The sequence below is a fragment of the Labeo rohita genome, chromosome 3 (genome assembly GCF_022985175.1).
Source record: "Labeo rohita strain BAU-BD-2019 chromosome 3, IGBB_LRoh.1.0, whole genome shotgun sequence".
In the NCBI taxonomy this organism is placed as follows: Eukaryota; Metazoa; Chordata; class Actinopteri; order Cypriniformes; family Cyprinidae; genus Labeo; species Labeo rohita.
The window spans coordinates 6,135,313-6,154,996 of NC_066871.1; the positions used below are offsets into that span (position 1 = coordinate 6,135,313).

Genomic DNA, 19,684 nt, shown 5'->3' on the forward strand with positions numbered 1-19,684 from the left:
AGCAACAACATGCTACAAAATGTTTCTGTCATGTCACTCTCTGAGATGCACAGACCGCAGATAGAAACAGACATTGAGGGCATGTATTTAGTTATATTCATCAATAATACCTTAGAATAAGTTCTTGTTTTGGGGCTAATGTGCTATAGATGAGTCATTTTAGATCAGTTTTTCTCTTTTTCTAATTCTTAAAGGGATAGTTCACCTAAAATAAAAATTACATCATCATTTACTTAATTTTAAACCAATTATGACGTTCTTCTGTCTTTAGAATGAAACATGAGTAGTTGGGCAGCATGTTCAAACTGCTTTATATTTCAAAAAGGCTAAAATGTACCATAAAAATAGTCCATATAACCCATTATTTTTTTAGGAGCAATACTTTTTGACATGGGTGTTATGGATCTAAGTTTCCATAATTTTCACAGTTTCTTATTATTTTTGACCTTCAAAGCTATGCTGTTTTTTTTTTCCCTGTGAAATACAATATTGAATATAGATGAGTCATTTTTTTTTCTATATTATGGTGTTTTTTTGTTTTGTTTTTTTTGTCATTTTTGGAGCAGTTTTTTGTGTTCCATGGAAAAATAAATAACAGCTTATGAGTTTGGAACAAATGCGGGAAAGTAAATAGTGATAAAGAAAATGTACATTTCTTTTATTTGCCTCATAACAGTTCCCCTCTTTACAGTACTACAACCAAATGCAAGAAGGAGAAAGAGAGCAAGAATTTTTTTTCTTTCGTAATTAAGTAAACAAGAGATGTACTTTTGTGGTGTAATATATGGCAGCAGTTCACTCCCTCCGAGGCTTTTAAGGAATGCGAGTATACACTCAAGTCCTTTGAAATTCCCACGGCCCTTTGACACTTAAACAATCGATGCGTTTGCAGTTATTTCTCTGACAAGTTAATGGATCTCTCGACCTTACAATCACTCGCAATGTATTTAATAAGTGTAAAACAACTTTCAGCGGTCGCTTTTGTGATCTCGACAAAGATATAGCTTTTGTCGCAGTGTCAGAAGTCCCTAGGCCGCAAGAGATTGCATTTATCATAGGTTTCCCGACAGTCATTTGAAAGGGAATGGGTTTTATAAGAGATGGATTCACTCTGCACACCCACTCTCCTCACGGTCCGGGGGTGGATGGCTCTGAGCCGTTGCCACATCTTATTGTCTGAGCTCTCTCTTCAAAGAGCTCTCTATCTCTAATACTCAGAGCTCACAAGTAATGTTGCAGAGCGCTCACAGAATATGCACCTTTTTTTGCCATTAGTAACAACATACTTTAGATTTATTACATAACACACGAGGTTAACTAAGGCGAACACTTCACTCATATGGAATGTGGGATAGCTTGGTTTAGCATATTCATTAATTGAGTGTTTCTTTATCTTTTGGCCCTTTGGACTTTAGTATAGTTTATTTATTTTGTCTGCTAACCATGCCCAAAAGGGTATATACAGTATCACCAATTAATTCTGTCATTTTTGCCATTTTCCCCACCTGAACTGTCAAGAACAAATATCATCTCCACCACTTCTCAAATCACTTTTTGGAATAAAATTGGTGTTGACATCCAGGATCTGGAAGAAGGAATCAAAAGTTTGAGATATATATATATTTTTTAATGCATTCTTTAAATAAAGGATGCATTAAATTGAACAAAAGTGACATTAAATACATTAAGCAACAAATTAAGCAACACAACTGATTTATACATTGATAATAAGTTTATTCAAGAAACATGCAACACTGAAAACTGGAGTAATGATGCTGAATTTTCAGCAAAATTCATCACAGGAATAAATTACACTTTGAATCAAAAACATTTCATTTTGTAATGGTATTTTACAGTGTTACTGGTTTTACTGTATTTTTGATTAAATAAATACAGCCATGGTAAGAGACTTCTTTCAGAATAAACACATTTTTTGAGAACCTAAACTTTTAAATAGAAGTTAGGGCTGAGTAAAAAATATTGATTTCTCAATTTTAATCGATTCTCTATTTTAAATCCCAAGAATCGATTAGTCTAGCCTGTTTTCAGTTAATGAATGGAGCATTTTAGAGCGCCTCCCGCCCAACAAATTGCAATAATTTTGTGCTTCATTATTTTTGATATGAAACAAGGTTTCAGATTTCAAATTCTGTCCATTTTATTAAAATATTCAAACAATAAATAAGGTTTTGGCGCTGTTTGATGTGGCGCGGCAGATCACTTTCGCGCCTCAGTTCAAAAGAAGCGTTAGTGCGAGCCGCACGTGAACTAATCATCTCTGCTTTAAACATTTACAGCACGAAATAACGTGAATAAACATCAAAAGGTATGTTTAAAGACAGTACAACTTACCGAAATCTGCATCCTGTCTCATATGTAATTGCTCAATCAGTGTTTCAGCCACGGAAAGACGTCAATATAACAGGTTGTAAACAATATGTAGTACCTCAGAAAAAAACATACTCGGTGACTAGAAAAATGAACTCTTTAGAGGTGAATTTGCTAAACATATGTAGTGTATAATATAATCATTATAATTTTTGCTGTTCTTAAACCTATTTAATTTATATTTTAATAAATCCTTTGATCACCATATGTTTGTATTTCAAAAAACGAATTGGAGTAGAAATATAACTATGTGATTGTAAAGTTGGTATTGTAACTTTATGCTCATAAAAACTTAATTGAGAGTAATTTAGGTGTTTGTATACAAATCAGTTAAGTTTAACTAATATTAGAGGGTTTGCACTTGTGTCACGATTTGGTCAGTTACCATGATGCGCGACCATATTGGAGAAACTCGGATGTAAACAAACTAAAGTTAATATGTGGTAAAGATATGTACCAGCAGTATTAATTAAGATATTAGCCTAATATTTCACCTTCCTGACTGGAAATGATAAGATGATAAAAATGATAAGGATGTTGTTAAGATTCTTGCCCTGGAAATCCTGGTTCAGTTCGGCCAACCGCAAATGCCTTTTTTGCACTCTTCTCCTTGATTTGTTATAACTTTTGGCAGTCTATAGTACTCCAAATGTTTTTCCCGGTCCAACTGATTATTACAGCCCAAAACATGACAATAATTGACTATTTTCATCAGCAATAATCAGCAAAATGTGAGTTTCATTCCGTTCAGTGGCATTGTTTACATTCAGTGCCACCAGTATGGCAATTGATGACGCGTTGTGAAAATAATCTATAATGTAGCACCAGCTGACTTATGTATATTTTTAGTTGAGAGAGCAGCATTTCCTTGAAGAAATGTTCAATGTACTGTACCTGCTGTATATCCAAAATAATCTACATTGAACTGAATCGCAAGCTTGTGAATAGAAATAGAAATCAAATAGCTTCTTGAAATTTGTGTCCCTGAACCACAAAAACAGTCGTAAGTGTCAATGTTTTGAAATTGAGATTTATACATAATCTGAAAGCTAAATAAATAAGATTTCCATTGATTTATGGTTTGTTAGGATATGACGATATTTGGCTAAGATACAACTATTTGAAAATCTGGAATCTGACGGTGCAAAAATCAAAATATTGAGAAAATTGCCTTTAAAGATGTCCAAATGAAGTTCTTAGCAATGCATATTGCTAGTCAAAAATTAAGTATATTTTATATATATATATATATATATATATATATGTATATGTATGTATATATATATATGTGTATATATATATATATATATATGTATATATATATATATATAATCAAATATTTATGGTAGGAAATTTATAAAATATCTTCATGAAACATAATCTTTACTTAATATCCTAATGATTTTTGGCATAAAAGAAATTTTAACCCATACAATGTATTTTTGGCTATTGCTACAAATATACTCGTGCTACTTATGACTGGTTTTGTGGTCCAGGGTCACATTTGTGTCCAGCCCTAATAGTAGTAAATAGTAGGTACATTTCAGAAGCATCAAAATAAATAACATGGCAAGGTTTTAATGTGACCTTCATTTAAAAAAAAAAAAAAAAACTGTTTAAATGAAATAAACCCCCAGGTCATAAAAGTTCCCGTAGCTGAAGAAAGTCCCAAACCTGTAGAAAGTTATATAAAAATGATTTTTGGAAAGGTCAGAATGACTTCGTGTCTAGTAGTATCTATCAAAACTGAGAAGAGAATAAGATCAAGACTGGCCTTTGAAAGAACAGATGAATGTGGGAGCAGGAATTGGGAGGAGGAGTGTGGGTGAGAGAAAGAGAGCTTCCCGATCCTTGTGGAAATGGTCTGTAATTGCTGTGTGGAGATGTGGGCCTGTAATTATTCAGGAGGAGGTGCGGGCGGCAGGTCACCGAGTCGGCCGAAAGAAACCTCCTCTGCTTTTGATTCCAGCGCTAATTTACCAGCAGTCGGTTAGATGCACGTAGGCATACAGAATGGGATTAGCACGGAGTAATGCTACATTTATTTCCAGCCTTTTTATTGCTTGACCGTAATGGAGCGAATGGCCCTCAAATTACTCTTTTCCTATAGGAACACGTTTTCATTATGTTCGGGTCACAGGGGTCAGTCCTGCTGTGACAAATGGGGCAAACTGTATTAGAATTCTCTGAAGAGGTCAGCTTTAACCTCGGGAACTCAAAGAGGACTCTCCTGTGAACAATCTACTCTTGTTTTCTCCATGAAAGTGGAGGTTGCCTTTCTGTTTCTGAAGGTTGAGGGCAGTGTGAAGTGTGTAAACAAACTTGGGCGGAGCAATTATACCTCCATGCTCACCTTTTTTGGTATTACTGGATATCTCAAAGTACATTGCTGTTTAAAAGATTTTTAAAAGGATAGTTCACCCAAAAATTTCTGTTATTAATTACTCACCCTTGTGTCATTCCAAACCTGTAAGGTTTCATTCATCTTCAGAACAAAAATTAAAATATTTTTGATGAAACACGTTCAAGGCCTAGAAAGGTAGTAAGGACATCGTTAAAGTAGTCCAGTGGGGATTTGTGTGGTTAAATCTGTAGTCTGTTTTGCTGAAGGTATGCGGTGTATTGAATAGAGTCGTTTAATGATCAGGGGACATTGAGTTCGCTCCTAATTAAGTTCTCAAAAATAAATCAATCAGCGTGTAACCTGCAGAGGAAGACACACTCGCAGATGTCTCCATGGAAACCGTCAGTGAGCTGCAGGAATATGAAGTGTTGTCACAGGGTCAGGAGGTTATGTGTTGAAAGCGCTGTCTAACAGCGTCACCTCCATTCTGAAGCATAGACACATCTGTCCGTCTCGGATGCCTGTGCCTCTCTCAGACCTGCTTCTTTTAATTGGGCTAATTGAATTTAGATACACAGTTATCCAAGCCAATGGCACAGTATCGATCACCCAGGCTCTTTGTTGTAGTCTGCCACAATAGACTTTCTTTCTTTCTGTCGTTATGTAATGCTACATTCACTGTATTAGTCATGCAGGATTTGTTCTTTGTCTTATTCCGACTCTAAATTCTGATTGGATGAGGCTGTTTGAAAAAGTTGTAAGTTAGTATATAACAGTAACAATAGCGCTGTGACCATGGAGCAAGAGAAAACATGACGCCCTGATCTAAACTAAAGAACATCTCGCATACTCCAGTCTGAAATGCCACCAACAAACAGTGGAAAGTCTCAGTGGACTAAGTGTAAATCGGGGTTGGGCTAAATATCATCGCTATTGAAGCACTGCTGGACCAGTCCAATTAGAGGATAGGAACTAATCGTTCAGTGTTAATGTCAACTTTCTATGTTCTTCACAACCTTAAAGGGTTACTCCACCCCAATATGAAAATTTTGCCATTAATCACTTAGCCTCATGTTGTTCCAAACCCATAAAAGCTTAGTTTGTCTTCAGAACACAATTTAACATATTTTGGGTGAAAACAGGGAAGATTTTGACTATCCCATTGACTGCCATGTGAACACCACTGTCAAGACCCAAAAAAGTATATAAGACATCGTCAAAATAGTCCATCTGCCATCAGTGGTTCAATCAGAATTTTATGAAGCATTGAAAATAAAAATAACAACTTTATTCAACAATTTGTCTCATCTGCATCACCGTAGCGGCATTTTGGAGAGTATCCGCTGGACGCAAACTGCGTACGCTGTTCTCTGTCAACTGCATCATACGTTTTCTACATTTATTTACGCTTTGATTTGAACAAAACCAGCGTATCCGCGTGATGCGGCTGACAGAGAACAGCGTACTCTGTATGCATACAGGGATACTATACAAAATGGAGACAAATTGTTGAATAAAGTCATTATTTTTACTTTCTTTGCATACAAAAGTATTCTCATCGCTTCATAAAATTCAGATTGAACTAATGATGGCAGATGGACTATTTTGACAATGTCTTTCATACTTTTCTGGACCTTGACAGTGGTATTTACCTGGCAGTCAATGGGCCAATCAAAATCCCTCAGTTTTCACCCAAAATATCATAAATTGTGTTCTGAAGATGAATGAAGCTTTTACGGGTTTGGAACGACAAGAGGGTGAGTGATTAATGGCAAAATTTTCATTTTGGGGAGGAGTAACCCTTATTAAGAGTTTGGGTGTTTCATTAACTATGGACACTTTGTGAACTGTGAACCTTTAGGAAATAAACAACCTTAAAACACATTTTACACACTTTCTTAATTTATTAAAGTAGAAACAACAAATGCCATTTTTACTATTTGTTTAAGTTTTCTTATGTAATTTGTAAGTTTTAAGGACTTTATTTTCTACATAAAATGTAAATATAAAAAATTAACTTAAAAACTTGAATGAAAAAATGAGTATAAAATAAGTTAAATGTAGAAATTACTTGAACTAAAACTGAAATACAGTTATATTAAAACTCAATAGATTTTTTTTTAATCACTAAAATGTAAAAGAAAACTGTAATTATAAAAATGAAAGTAAATTCAAAACATATATTTTTTTACTTAATAGCATTTATTAATAAAACACAAAACAAGCTCAAACTGAATACATAACTTGAGATGTAGTATTTAAAAAAAGTGGCAGTTTTAATATATAGCCACTCCCATGTAACAAAAAAATAAATAAATAAAAAATAAATAGAAGTTATAAAAGGTAAAAGATATCCATTTGATGCCATCTTCTGTCATCTTGCTGTGGCAACTGTTTAAATCGTTAAGCCACTCAAGGTTGTCTTTTATAGCGGTTTCATCACATGCTTTCCATCGTGCCTAACAGCTCTTACCCGTGGTAAGAGGAAGGTCACCGTGGGTTGATGCAGTCAGATGTTTAATCTGTGGTTAAAAAATCTTGTTTTTATGTCTATTCCAATTGCTCAGACAGTCAAGTGTTTGTTATACATTGAATATAATGCAGCATGAAGGTTTCTTGTCGTCTCATGTGGCTCTGAACACTGGCCTTGGCTTGACTCCAGCAGCTCGGTATGGTCAGACCACTGGTGCTTCTCATGAAGTGCATTCTGGGAATTCCTACACATAATAGGAGGATCTTTAAGGATCCTTCAGCCACTAAAGAGTTTAGAGTGATAGCACGTTTCATTATGAAAGTTTAAGCCTAGTTTGAGCACAAAACAGCGAGATGAGCTTGCATGGATTTTCTGTGGTTTTTCATTAACTAGTGATAAGTGATTAATGCATTGCATGCACTCGTTTGGTGTCGTCTTCACTCATTAAGTAGGCTGATGTACATTTTTAGCTCTGTCAAATATCTCCACTGGACCTTTTTAAAGGGCAACTTGCAGATAAATGTGCTTGTGTTATCAGAGTTATCTCAACTGGTGGGTCACGACCCAAAAAATCGGTCACAGGTCTGTTCTGATGCAGTATTTTGTCACAAACACAAGTGTTTGGCCCAGTGTCCTCTAAGTCTTACTTCTGCTGTTGTTTGTGCATTTAAAAAAATCATTAGTCTTAGTGTTTAATGACTTATAGTCCATATATGTTAGATTTGAGACGATCTGTATGCCAGTGTCCAACCTGAAAAACTTCACTGATATACAATCAAAAAAAAAGTATGATTCTTAAAGTTCATGTGGTCATATGTGTACTTGGGTTGAAATGTACATCAGATTCTCTATTCCCTAAATACTTAAGATGTGGAGACCAAATATAACACTAATGAATTTCTCATATTTGTCATAACATTAATACATTATATTCTATAGGTTTAATGCATTTGCAGACAATGCAATGACCTGTAACTGTCAAATAACTGTAAATTCACCATTTTAGAGAAGAGTGTTGTGGGTTTTCATGAAGAAAAAAAAAAAAAAAACTAAAATCAGAACTGAAAACATTGGATTAAAAAAAAAAAAAAGATTCTATCAGAGCCTTTATTATGATGATATCCTTGATCATTTACATCTATTTTTGCATTTGATGTTGATTTGATAGGAATTGTTACTTATTATTTGCCAACATACCAACTGAGAATTTATTGCAATTATTTTCATATATCTGACATATGACATGACGGTGATCTTTTATATGAAGTCTTTAAAGCCAAAGGCTATAATATTTTGTTTTTAGATAAATCGCTCAGAGGGGTTTGACCAACCAGTTGGACAGAGGTTATTTATATGTAAACATCATCCAAGCACCCAATTTCTAATGTACATTTGATTAACATTGCTAAATATTATTAAACTGGAAATAAATTAAAGATCCATCTTTGATTGTACATACATAAAAGAGATAAAGTAGTAAAACAAAGTACAATAACCAGTCTATGTTAAAACAAAAATACAACAAAAAAAATCAAGGAAAGGCCCTAAAAAAATCTGTTTTGAGATGTTTTTTTTGAAGTGCATAATGATAACTATTTAATCCAGTTTAACAATGTTTAATCCAGGTAATTAATATCTAGTGCATGAGCACGGAGAGATTTGCAAGTGCACAGGACACAGTTTGAGCGCACATGCACACTTTGAGAGAGAGGAGAAACACATTTTAAGTGTGCACACTCTCTCTGGGCGAGAGAAATCCGCGTGCAAGCGGAGAGATTCGCGCTACAATAATGCGCTCTCGACATTTGTCGTTAAAATAACGCCATATTAAACTATCTGTATCAACTGAATAACATAGGTTCCTTATGTATGGCTTTTCTGATGCGGTAAACTTGCTCAGTAGCTCACCTGGTACAGCATTACACTTGCAATGCGAAGCACTCAAGTATGATGAAAGAGCTTGAGATCTTGTAAAAGCAAGTTAAAATAGTATGGTTGTGTCATAAAAACAAACTCACTGGACATTTTAACTTGGGAGTGTCACGAAACATGCAAGAAGCAGCTTAACATTTTGCAGAAATGTTCAATGAGTGTAGTTTGCGGTTTTGTATTGTCAGCCTACAATAGAAAACTGCACTTGTTGGGTTATTAATAATTTTAGAAATAGTTGGGACTGTGCAGTTTATTGTAATATGAATGTTTGCTTGATTTCCAATATGAAATCTTGTTTTGTAAAGTTGGTTGTGAAGTAAATCCAGTTGAGAACCACATTGGCAGGCTTGTGTTTAGGAGGATTCATTGTCGTTGAGCCTGAATTAGGGATGGAAACTGAGATGAGATTTGCACTACATATTGAAAATAAGCCTGCATGCAGATTGCCCAGAAACACAGAGGGAGAGGAAAAGAGATGACCCTGCTCTTTTTGGCCCCTTGATGTGATTAATACAGGGGTCTGATGGAGAGGGGGAGGAACAGTACGCCAGTCATTGGACTGATACAGTCGCTATACTCCACACATTTCTCTCTAATTGCACACAACATGTGCTCCGTCTGCCGAGGGCCCATGCACAGACCTCTGCCGCATTAGATTAGCACTGCCAGCATGTTGTCAAGCGCAAGGCCAGCTGTTGTTGGGTTCTGAACATTTGTAGTGTCAATCATTTATTAAGTCTCAAAAAAAAAAACACAGAAACACATTGCTGGTGTTTAAAGAGTTGTATAACAATTTATGATGTTAGAAAAATTGTCTTTAATATAAAGCACATTTTTATTAAGTTCACAGATGGAAGACGGGAACATTTCCTGTGTGTTATCAGCCCCTTAGAGAACCCAAACTCATCTTCAGTCTGTTTTCAATAAAAACAGCTGGTTTTGCTTCAAACAAATTAGATTTATGTAAGGGATAATGTATGTTGGTCATAACCACAAAATACACCTAGACCGCATGATCCGGGGCCCAAGAAGAAAGTAATATACATCTGCAATAATGTCTTGTCACTCCTCCCGGCCTTGTCTCCTTTTAAACGCTTCTCGGAGTGTGTTTAGGCAACATTTTCCCTTAGCCTTTTATTGTTAACACTTTATTTCTTTTATTTCTGGCCTGTCAGTGCTAATGTCAGGTATTAAAGTTCCCCACAGCACCATAAATGCTGGGTGGCATAAACAATGGATGTCTTGGTCGGTAATCAAAAGGTTGTAGGTTTGAATCTGAAAGTAGTGTATGATGTCACTTGATGCATTTTTTTTTCCACTTATTGATGACGACAGGAAGGTTCTTTGGAAATATTGCAACAATATTCCAACAAAATGATGGGCCAAGGATTCACAGTAATTGATGTCTCATCAATGGATTTTATCTTATGAGTCAAAAAGTGGTTACTCATGAATTTCTTGAAAAATTCATCAAAACATATTCGCTATTCTTTGATCATCAAAAGATCTCATCGCTATGCTTTGATTTTGCACCTACCAAAATATAATTTCCAAAATATAATTTCCAAAAATGCAATGCCAATTTCCTTATGGCTTCTTTAATTGCATGTGATCACCTCAGAATTCCAAGGTTCAAAGGCAGCTCCAACAGCCAACTGCTGTAGATATTTTGACTCAACCTAAACTCAACCTAGTAAAAATGCTTTTGTTGTAGAAATCTACAACTTGATCTCTTTAATCAAGTGCCATGACACACTGTACCAGGTGAGCTACCAAGCAAGTTTACTAAGACAGAAATGGAGCTGGTTATGGTAAAAGTGTTTTGAGGTCATAACATAGTATTGTGCAACAAACTGCACAAAATAATTTGTGTAGTAAGGAACAAACATTTTCTTTGTTTTACAGCCACTGTAGTGTTCATTATAACTAGAAACTGCAGTTAATTGTATCAGTAAGAACGTTTTCAAAGTTTAACAAATGTAGGTAGAGGCACTTTTTTAATTGAGGTTGTGTTGCAGCTAAATACTGTAATCAGGGTCTCTTGGCTATTGATTAAATGTGCAAAGAAGTGGTTGCACTGCCAGCAATGTTGGGAAATTAAATATCTTTGTTTACTTGGTTGAACTTAACCAACACCTTGTATGCAATGTAAACCTTAGTACCAACTTTAATTGTTTACATTTGCAGTTTTAACCATATTTATCCAGCATTCACTCACTGTTTTTGCTGTCGTTTTCTTGCCTTGTCACTAAAGTGAAGGTGTTGCACATGTCCCCCTTACAGAGAGTCAGGAATAACCAAGCTCTCAGACAAAGTGTATGCTGGCCTCATATTCCAATTAGCTCTTGCAATTAGGCTGGCAGATGTAGCACACGAGGACTGGGATGATAAAATTAGCAACACTGACAGAATTTAGAAAAGAAACCACCTAAGCCCCGCCTCCACTCCCTCTGACCTCACTTGTGATTCATGAGTTCAAGGTGCTAGCATTACACCAAGCTAATTACACCTAACTTAGGTGACACTGTCATTAGCAGAAAATCGCCTGTTTTTTCACTGCTGCTGAATGGTGTTTGTGAGTTACACTGTCTCATTTTTGTAGGCACTAGAGTGCTGACTGCAGCTCTGTTCCTGTGAGCTGTCTTGGCGTCTATTGCTTACATAGACAGATGTCTTCATAGCCAGCATTTTACCTGAAATGGCACCTTATTGTGGAACTCGTTAAATTGACACAAATAGTTCTCCCAAAAGCACAGCGGAATCACACTACTGATTTGATTAGTGTTTGGCGTTAATGTTGCTAAACTAATGTACTCCATTACACATATAAATACATAGCACACACATTTTAGGTAAAATAGACCCATTTAAATTAAAACTGTTTTGTAATACTTTTCAGTTGTTACAAACTTTAAGATAATTTTAAGACTTTTTGTTTTGTTTTTCACTACACTCAAACAAGTATATTTACATGCCCTAATTTTCATCAGTCCAAATATATGCAGTTTGATTTTAGGTTCTGTTTATATGAACCCTAAATTTTGCAATCCGATTCACATCAGTTTACCTGTGCAGTACATGACTGCGATGTTTAGCATCCTTGTTAGCGTACCCACCTCCCACACCAATTCGAGTCCCACTTGGAGCGAGTGAGGGGAGTAGAACCAGAGGGGTTACATTGGTGCCATGACCCAGATGGGAGTGAGGTTCAGGAGGCAGGTGATCCTCTGATCTCAAGAGCTGTGCTAACGACTGACACTAGAGGCTGTGATCTGAAGCATACTTGTTAGCACACCTGCCTCCTATGCGGGAAATGGTCAAATCATTCTTTGAGCGAGTGAGGGGAGTAGAACTGGAGGGTTTGGTGTCGTGATTCAAATAGGAGTGAGGTGTGCTAGCGACTGACACTAGAGGCCGTGGACTAAGAAAGGAAGGAAAGGATGTGATGTGTGGCCAAGTATGGTGACCCACACTTAAAATTTGTGCTCTGCATTTCACCCATCCAAGTGCACACACACAGCAGTGAGAAGTGAACAAACACACACACACACACTGTAAACACAAACACCCGGAGTAGTGGGCAGCCAATGCTGCGGTGCCCGGGCAGGTTCAGTGCCTTGCTCAAGGGTCTCACCTCAGTCCTGGTATTAAGGATGGAAGAGAGTGCTGAACATTTACTCCCCTCACCTACAATCCCTGCAGGACCTGAGACTTGAACCCACAACCTTTGGGTTACAAGTCTGACTCTAACCATTAGGCCACGACTGTACCCAAAGCGCCCTTGTTAGTGTGCCCGCCTAGTATGTGAAAACGATCACAGTCCCACTCTGAAATCGTCAAATCATGCTCGAAGCGAGTGAGGGGAGTAGAAACGGTATTGTTAAATAGGTGCCAGCTAGTAAGAGCTGTGTGGGTAAACCTTACTTGCCTGATCTCAAGAGGAGTGCTAGCGACTGACACTAGAGGCTGTGGTCTTAAGCGTCCTTGTTAGCTTGCCCGCCTCCTATGCCGGAAACGGTCAAAATCCCACTCAGACCGAGTGAGGGGAGTAAAACTGGAGGGGTTAAATTGGTGCCGTGACCCAGATGGGAGTAAGGTTTACGGGGCCAGCTAGTAAGAGCTGTGCAGCTAAATCTCACTCACCTGATCTCAAGAGGTGTGCTAGTGACTGATGCTAGAGGCTGTGGTCTTAAATGTCCTTGTTTGCACGCCCGCCTCCTATGCCAGAAACGATCGAAAATCCAGCTCAGAAATGGTCAAATCATGCTCACAGTGAGTGTGGGGAGTAGAACCGGAGAGGTTAAATTGGTGCCGTGACCCGGATGGGAGTGAGGTTTAGGGAGCCAGCTAGTAAGACCTGTGTGGGTAAACCTCACTCCCCTGTTTACATGTGCAAGCTCAGTTGTTTGCATGAAGTCTTTTTCAATCTGTATTGCATTCTGGGATTTCCTTGTGAAGGATGCATGCAATGTTTCCAGTTTTGGCCAAAATGATGTATCTTTGAACCCGTAGGAGATATTTTTCTTATGTTTTGGGGCCGATTTTGCGTCAGGAACATGTATATCACACCCTAAAATGCCTACTAGGTAGGTAGCATGCTAGGTTTTGGAACACAGCCCACTTCATTACTGTTCTCCCATTCCCACGTCAGCATCACCCAGTTTTGCTCTTGATTGCTAGAGTGCCATATGAGTCCAGACCTGGTCTCGCCTAACCGTTATGTAAACCACCCACATGTAGCACCAGGCTCTTCACATCTCTGCCTCTCTTCATTGTACCTTATCTCTCTCTTCCTCTTTTTCTTGCCCTCACATGTTATGAGGATGTTGATGGAGGGGTCTTTTTAATGAGATATTCTGACAGGGAGTCATTATAAAGGAGTCCCCAGGGAAATAGGGAAGGAGAGGGAAAGAGTCAGAGGGCAGGTAAAGAAAGATTTTTTTTTTTTTTTTTTTAATAAAAATCCCTTGAAATGGAGAGAGGACTTTCATCCTTTAGAGAAGAGAACTGTATTTCTCAGTGTCAATGTGTGCTCTCCACATATCATTTCTGTCAAGAACATTTAATACCTTGCTGTCTTGCTGTTGTGCCAAAGCCTGCAAACTGGCATTAAGACACTGGAAAAGCACAAACAAAAAGCCCTTGCTAATATTTTGATTAATAAAAATGTTTTTTTTTTTCTTTCACTCACACTTGTTGTGTGTCCTTCTCTCTCTTTCCATCTAATGGAGCTCCTGGGGTGACTGATTTTGCTGAGGCACTACTGCCTACTCTCCATTTTACTCTCCGTCAGGTGCAGACCCACTTTTAGAGCTGCCCAGAGAGTGTGGCAGGAGCGGGAAGGTGACCTGTGACGTCAAGCCAATGAAGCCTGGGGAACAGGTCTTCTTGTCGCTCTGCCAAAGATTCCCTAATGAACAACACTTGTTTTACTCTCAAGCTTCATTTATAGTGGAAAACCTTGATATTTTTGAAGGATTGATGAAATATTGAGTGAAACATTTGTCAAACTAGTCCTTGAGTAGTTTGATGGCTATTTATACCTGACCCAAATCTGCTAGATAAAGTCTGTCCAAATATGCCTTCCAGTCCAGGCAACTGAGAGCGTTTTGACCTGGTATTTTTCCGTATGTTGACATGTTCCAGCCTGTATTTGGTTCCACTATGTATCTTCACTGATTGAACAGCATCTACCAAAATGCCTGATCCTGGGTTGCACCAGCTGTTCGGGAGGTCTGTTTTAAATTGCTTAAATGCTTAAACACTTGATATGTCATCTACCTTTATGGATACATTAAGTTGCAAATTTGTAAACCTGAAGTAAGTTTATTCACATAGGACAGTAGTTAGATTGGACAGCAGTGAATTGGGAGCGAGAGAGTAGGACGGGATCGGAAAGTACCACAAGCCGAGAATTGATCACATATTGGAATTGACCCTTTGCAAACGGCTTGATTGACAGGCGGACTGACCGATCATAATGCCGAATTCACCATTCTGTCAGACAAACAAATCAGACAGGAGAGTAGATTAACTTCAGTGGACTTAAACTTGAAAAATTGTTGGTATTGACATCTTTCTGCGGTTTAAATAAAATACGTTCTGATGTTCATTCATGTTTTTTTCCATGCCTTAAGTAGAAAAGACGATCGGTTTATTGGTTCATTCCTTACGAAAATTAACCATGGTTTTATTATAGTAAAAGTGTAGTAACCATGTTTTTTTTGGTGCATTGAAAACCATTTGTATAACCATAGTTTTACTATAAATACCATGGTTAAACTATGGTTAGTTCAGCAAGACCATGGTTAATTTGTGGTTACCATGGTTTAACTATAGTAACCATGTTTTTTTTGGTTTTATTTGTAGTAAAACCATGGTTAATTTTCGTAACGGACTGATCTAATAAGCAATACATCTGACACGCAAATGACATTTATTGTTTGAATTTCTTCAAAAAGTACAACATTTTAATGTTGAGACCTTGTTTCATACCAGAAGTAACCTGCACTGTCTTGTCTGTCGGTTTCCTCCTTGCTCCGTGATGTATTTTTCACTGCATGAGAACATGATGTGTAGTGCGAGAGCGGCATTGTTTGTCAGACATAGCAACAGTAACTAAGGAGGACGGGTTTTTGCGACGGGTCAATTGGGAGTACACGCAATATGGAAGATTAAGTCCCGCCTTCTGAATAAAAGAGCCAGTTGGCATTTAGTAAAGTCATCACCTCACTGCAACTACTGTTAGACGATCCAGTTCCCATAGAAAACTGAGACTAGCAGTTTGGACCCCTTACGAAAATTAAACATGGTTTTATTATAGTAAAAGCGTAGTGACCATGCTTTTTTTTGCCAGATTTAATTACCATTTGTATAACCGCAGTTTTATTGCAGATTCCATAGTTAAACTATGGTTAGTGTAGTAAAACCATGGTTAATGTGTTTCCATGGTTTAACTGCAGGTATAGTAACCATTTTTGGTTTTATTTGTATTATGATAAGGGACCGCACACCATATGGCTGCACCAGCCCCAAATATACGTTGTTTTAACACTATTTGAGCATAAGAATCATTTAAGAAACAGAAATGTGTTTTTTTTTTAATGTGTGTTTGGCAAGGAATTTTTGGTATTTGGTATGGTAAGATTTTGGTATTTCCCCATTTAAACAGATAGGAGTCTTGCATGCACGAAATAGGTGCCCGGAGGCATTGCAAATAATAGACTGACTTTCCTTGAAAGGGACTTTGGCTACATCCGAAATTACATACTTCACTACTATATTGTACACACAGTACACCTACAGTGCACATTTGATAAACACTTCACTCTAACATGAGGCCACAAGAAAGGAGTTGTGAATGGCAGTGAAGTAATGCAGTGAAGTAATGCAGTTAACATCACATGACAATGACCACATGAGGTTAGGGCTAGAAGGGATACAGCTACGGCCACAAAGGCCTACTAGGTATGCACACATCAATATTCCATCATTTTTGTCATGCTGAACAACAAGAATTACTGTATTTGCAGTATTGTAAGAGGCAGGTTTAGAGTTGGGGTAGCTGTAGATGTTAATAAAACAATTTGATAGGTAGCAAATTGAATTGATTGTCATTTCATGGCGGGATTTTGCATTAATTCCGACCATAGCTGTATCCCTTCTAGCCACAACCTAAATGTAGTAGTCTACATCTGGATTAGTTCATGCTACAAACATTCATACTTTATAGAATGTACTTTTTAAGCACTTTGTAAAAAAAAAAAAAGTACCTATTCAGAAAGTATGCATTTTCAGATGCAACCAGTCTTACATTACCCACAACCCAGGTGGAGTTTGGATGAAGATGGAGGTATCTGTTCCCTGATAGCGCACGTACATCTCAGAGATGTCTATTGGACGTCTGCAATTACATTTGCAAGATGTATTTTTTAGATTGTTTGCTCATCTGCAATACGTCTATTGGACATTTCCTGTCAGATGTCAAATAGATGTCTATAAGATGTCTTTAAGATGTTTATGATTTAGAATGTATGTAAAACTGACATCTTACAAATGTTTGTCAGATGTTTATACACAGCAGATGATTTCCAGATCAAGCGGTCTTTAACGGACATCTTGCAGATGTACATGTGCCATCTGGGTTGATCTGTTTCGGTTGAAGAAAAATGCGAGGAATACACAAGTAAAGCTGCCACAGCCAATTTTAAATGTATCCCAGATAACACACATATGTCTGCAAGATGTCTGTTAAAGATCACTTAATCTGGAAAGCATCTGCTGTGTACAAACATCTGACAGACGTCTATAAGATGTCAGTTTTACACACATTCTAAATTATAAACATCTTAAAGACATCTCTTAGATGTCTATTAGACATCTGAAAGAAAACATCTGTATTACAGATGAGCAAACACAAAAAATGTCTTGCAGATGTAAATAGACGTCTCCATGTTGTACATATGCTATCAGGGATGTCTAAAAGATAATTGGTGCTGGATTTTAATGTCCTGGACACTACATGATAAAATGGTCTATGGTATCAAGTAATTCTGTGACGTGGTAATATGTGCCAGGAAATGGATTGAGATCGAAGGTTGGAGATTAGCCAACAGTGATGTTTCCTGTGAAAAACTGGCTTGATTTGGACAGTTTTTTGAGTTATTTATGTATGGGTGGTCATAAGAATCCTGTGAGGTGTTAAAGGCTGCTGTATGGGATGTAGATATTCATGGTGAATTTCGGAGGAAGAAAGCAGGGTTCGGTGGTGTTGTGCTGTCAGCTGCAGGCCTTTGTTAACCCTAAGGCCCTGGCAGACTATGGCTGCTCTAATTGGAGGAAGCCCTGAAGGGGAAGTGGATGGTGCTCAGGGTGCTATGACAGATGCCCGCTCGAGTGAGCATCACTGAAGGATTACAGCATGGCGAGGCGGTAAAGTGTTTATTTTGGTTGCACTAGGAACGGAGACAATTTGCCCTCCCTGCATATGTGCCCTCTCGGAAACACCAGACATCCAAGCCCTTCCTTTACAACGCACTGTATACACTTCCTGGCAGTTTAACGAGCCCAAAACTAGCACTTCAGAGCAAAATATGTTCATTAGCTTCCAACATATGCTCACTTTCTATCTCTTTTACTTCCTCACATCTTCTTAAACACAGCCTCAAAGCCCTGAATAAAATGTCAAAGCTCTTTGCTCACCCCCAGAATGAGTGTCTGCTTCCCTCCCACAAGAATAATCACACTCTGTTTAACACAACATGGAATGATGGGTGGTGTGAACGAGGGATGATGCTGTGGACAGTTTTTGCATGAGGGAAAATGGAAGCATCTTTAGTATGTTTGGCTGTACGGATGCACAGCCCATTGCTGCCTTGTTTGTTTTGTTTTACTGTAGATGTTTTGTGCTAGGAGGTCCTTTGTTAAACTAGCTTAACTAAAAGGCACTAACCAGCCATCATGGAAATTCATGCATAATCTAGTCTTTTCAGGCGGTAAATGCTATAATTTGCCTTTAACCAGCCCCAGGTGGTATCTGCCGAATTTATTTATTTATTTATTTATTTATTTATTTATTTATCTTTTGGGCAAATCCAGCGTTATGGATGTGACATTTTGCGTTATTGATGTTACATATAAATGCTTAGAGAATGTATGTGTGACCAATATACCGAACCAACTGTTTATATTTTAATAAACCATTGTTGAAAGGGTCTAAACATCAGAAAAATATCAGTCTGTGCACGAGTTTTCTATGTTAAAAAAGGGAAATAATCATGCATTATTGCTGTGACAAAAAAGGCCCCCGTTTTCGAAAGACTACATACTGTAATTAAAATGCACAAACCAGGCACAATAATACCCAACAAATAGAGAAGCGGTGGCTCTTCACAGAACATATAATTGTTACTTCATTTTAATTTTGATGTGTCTATTTATGAGAAATATGGACTGTTATGAATGTGACAATCCTAAAAATAGCACTTTCCAGACTATGGAAAATCATGCACTAAAAATAATTTAAAAAAATGCTTTAAAAACTTTAAGAGAGAACTCACATGGGTATTTGAACCACCAAATGTTGACATCTGTGTTATCAGTATAGTAAAAACCTTTGGTAAAAACTTTTTCACGGTAAGTTTGACATTTGCATGGAATTACCCTATTTATTTATTTATTTAGCACTGATATTTTTAGTTGACAGTAAAAGCTAAGGATGGGACTAAGAATATTTTACATTAGAAAACATTTATTTAAATTGTAATAATATTTTGCAATATTAGTGTTTTTACTGTATTTCTGAGCATAAGATACTTCTATAAAGAAATTCAAAATATATAATGTTTCCAAACTTTTGACAACTACTGTATACAGTATATAAATTTAATTTCTCATTAATGTTATGATGCCTAAATTAACTTGTAGCATTTAAAAATAATCTCTTTAATTTTTTTTTGTGTTTTATTTAACTTTTTTTTCGTATGGTATTTTAGCAGTAGCATTATGTTATCGGTTTATTTGTATTTGTAAGCCTTTTAAAGTTGGTG

At 37.1% G+C, this 19,684-nt stretch overlaps 1 protein-coding gene across 6 annotated transcripts in view; it reads left to right on the forward strand.

Annotated features, from left to right (window-relative positions):
- baiap2a (BAR/IMD domain containing adaptor protein 2a) overlaps positions 1-19,684 on the forward strand; it is a 108,136-nt gene that overhangs the window by 5,230 nt on the left and 83,222 nt on the right. The window lies entirely within an intron of this gene.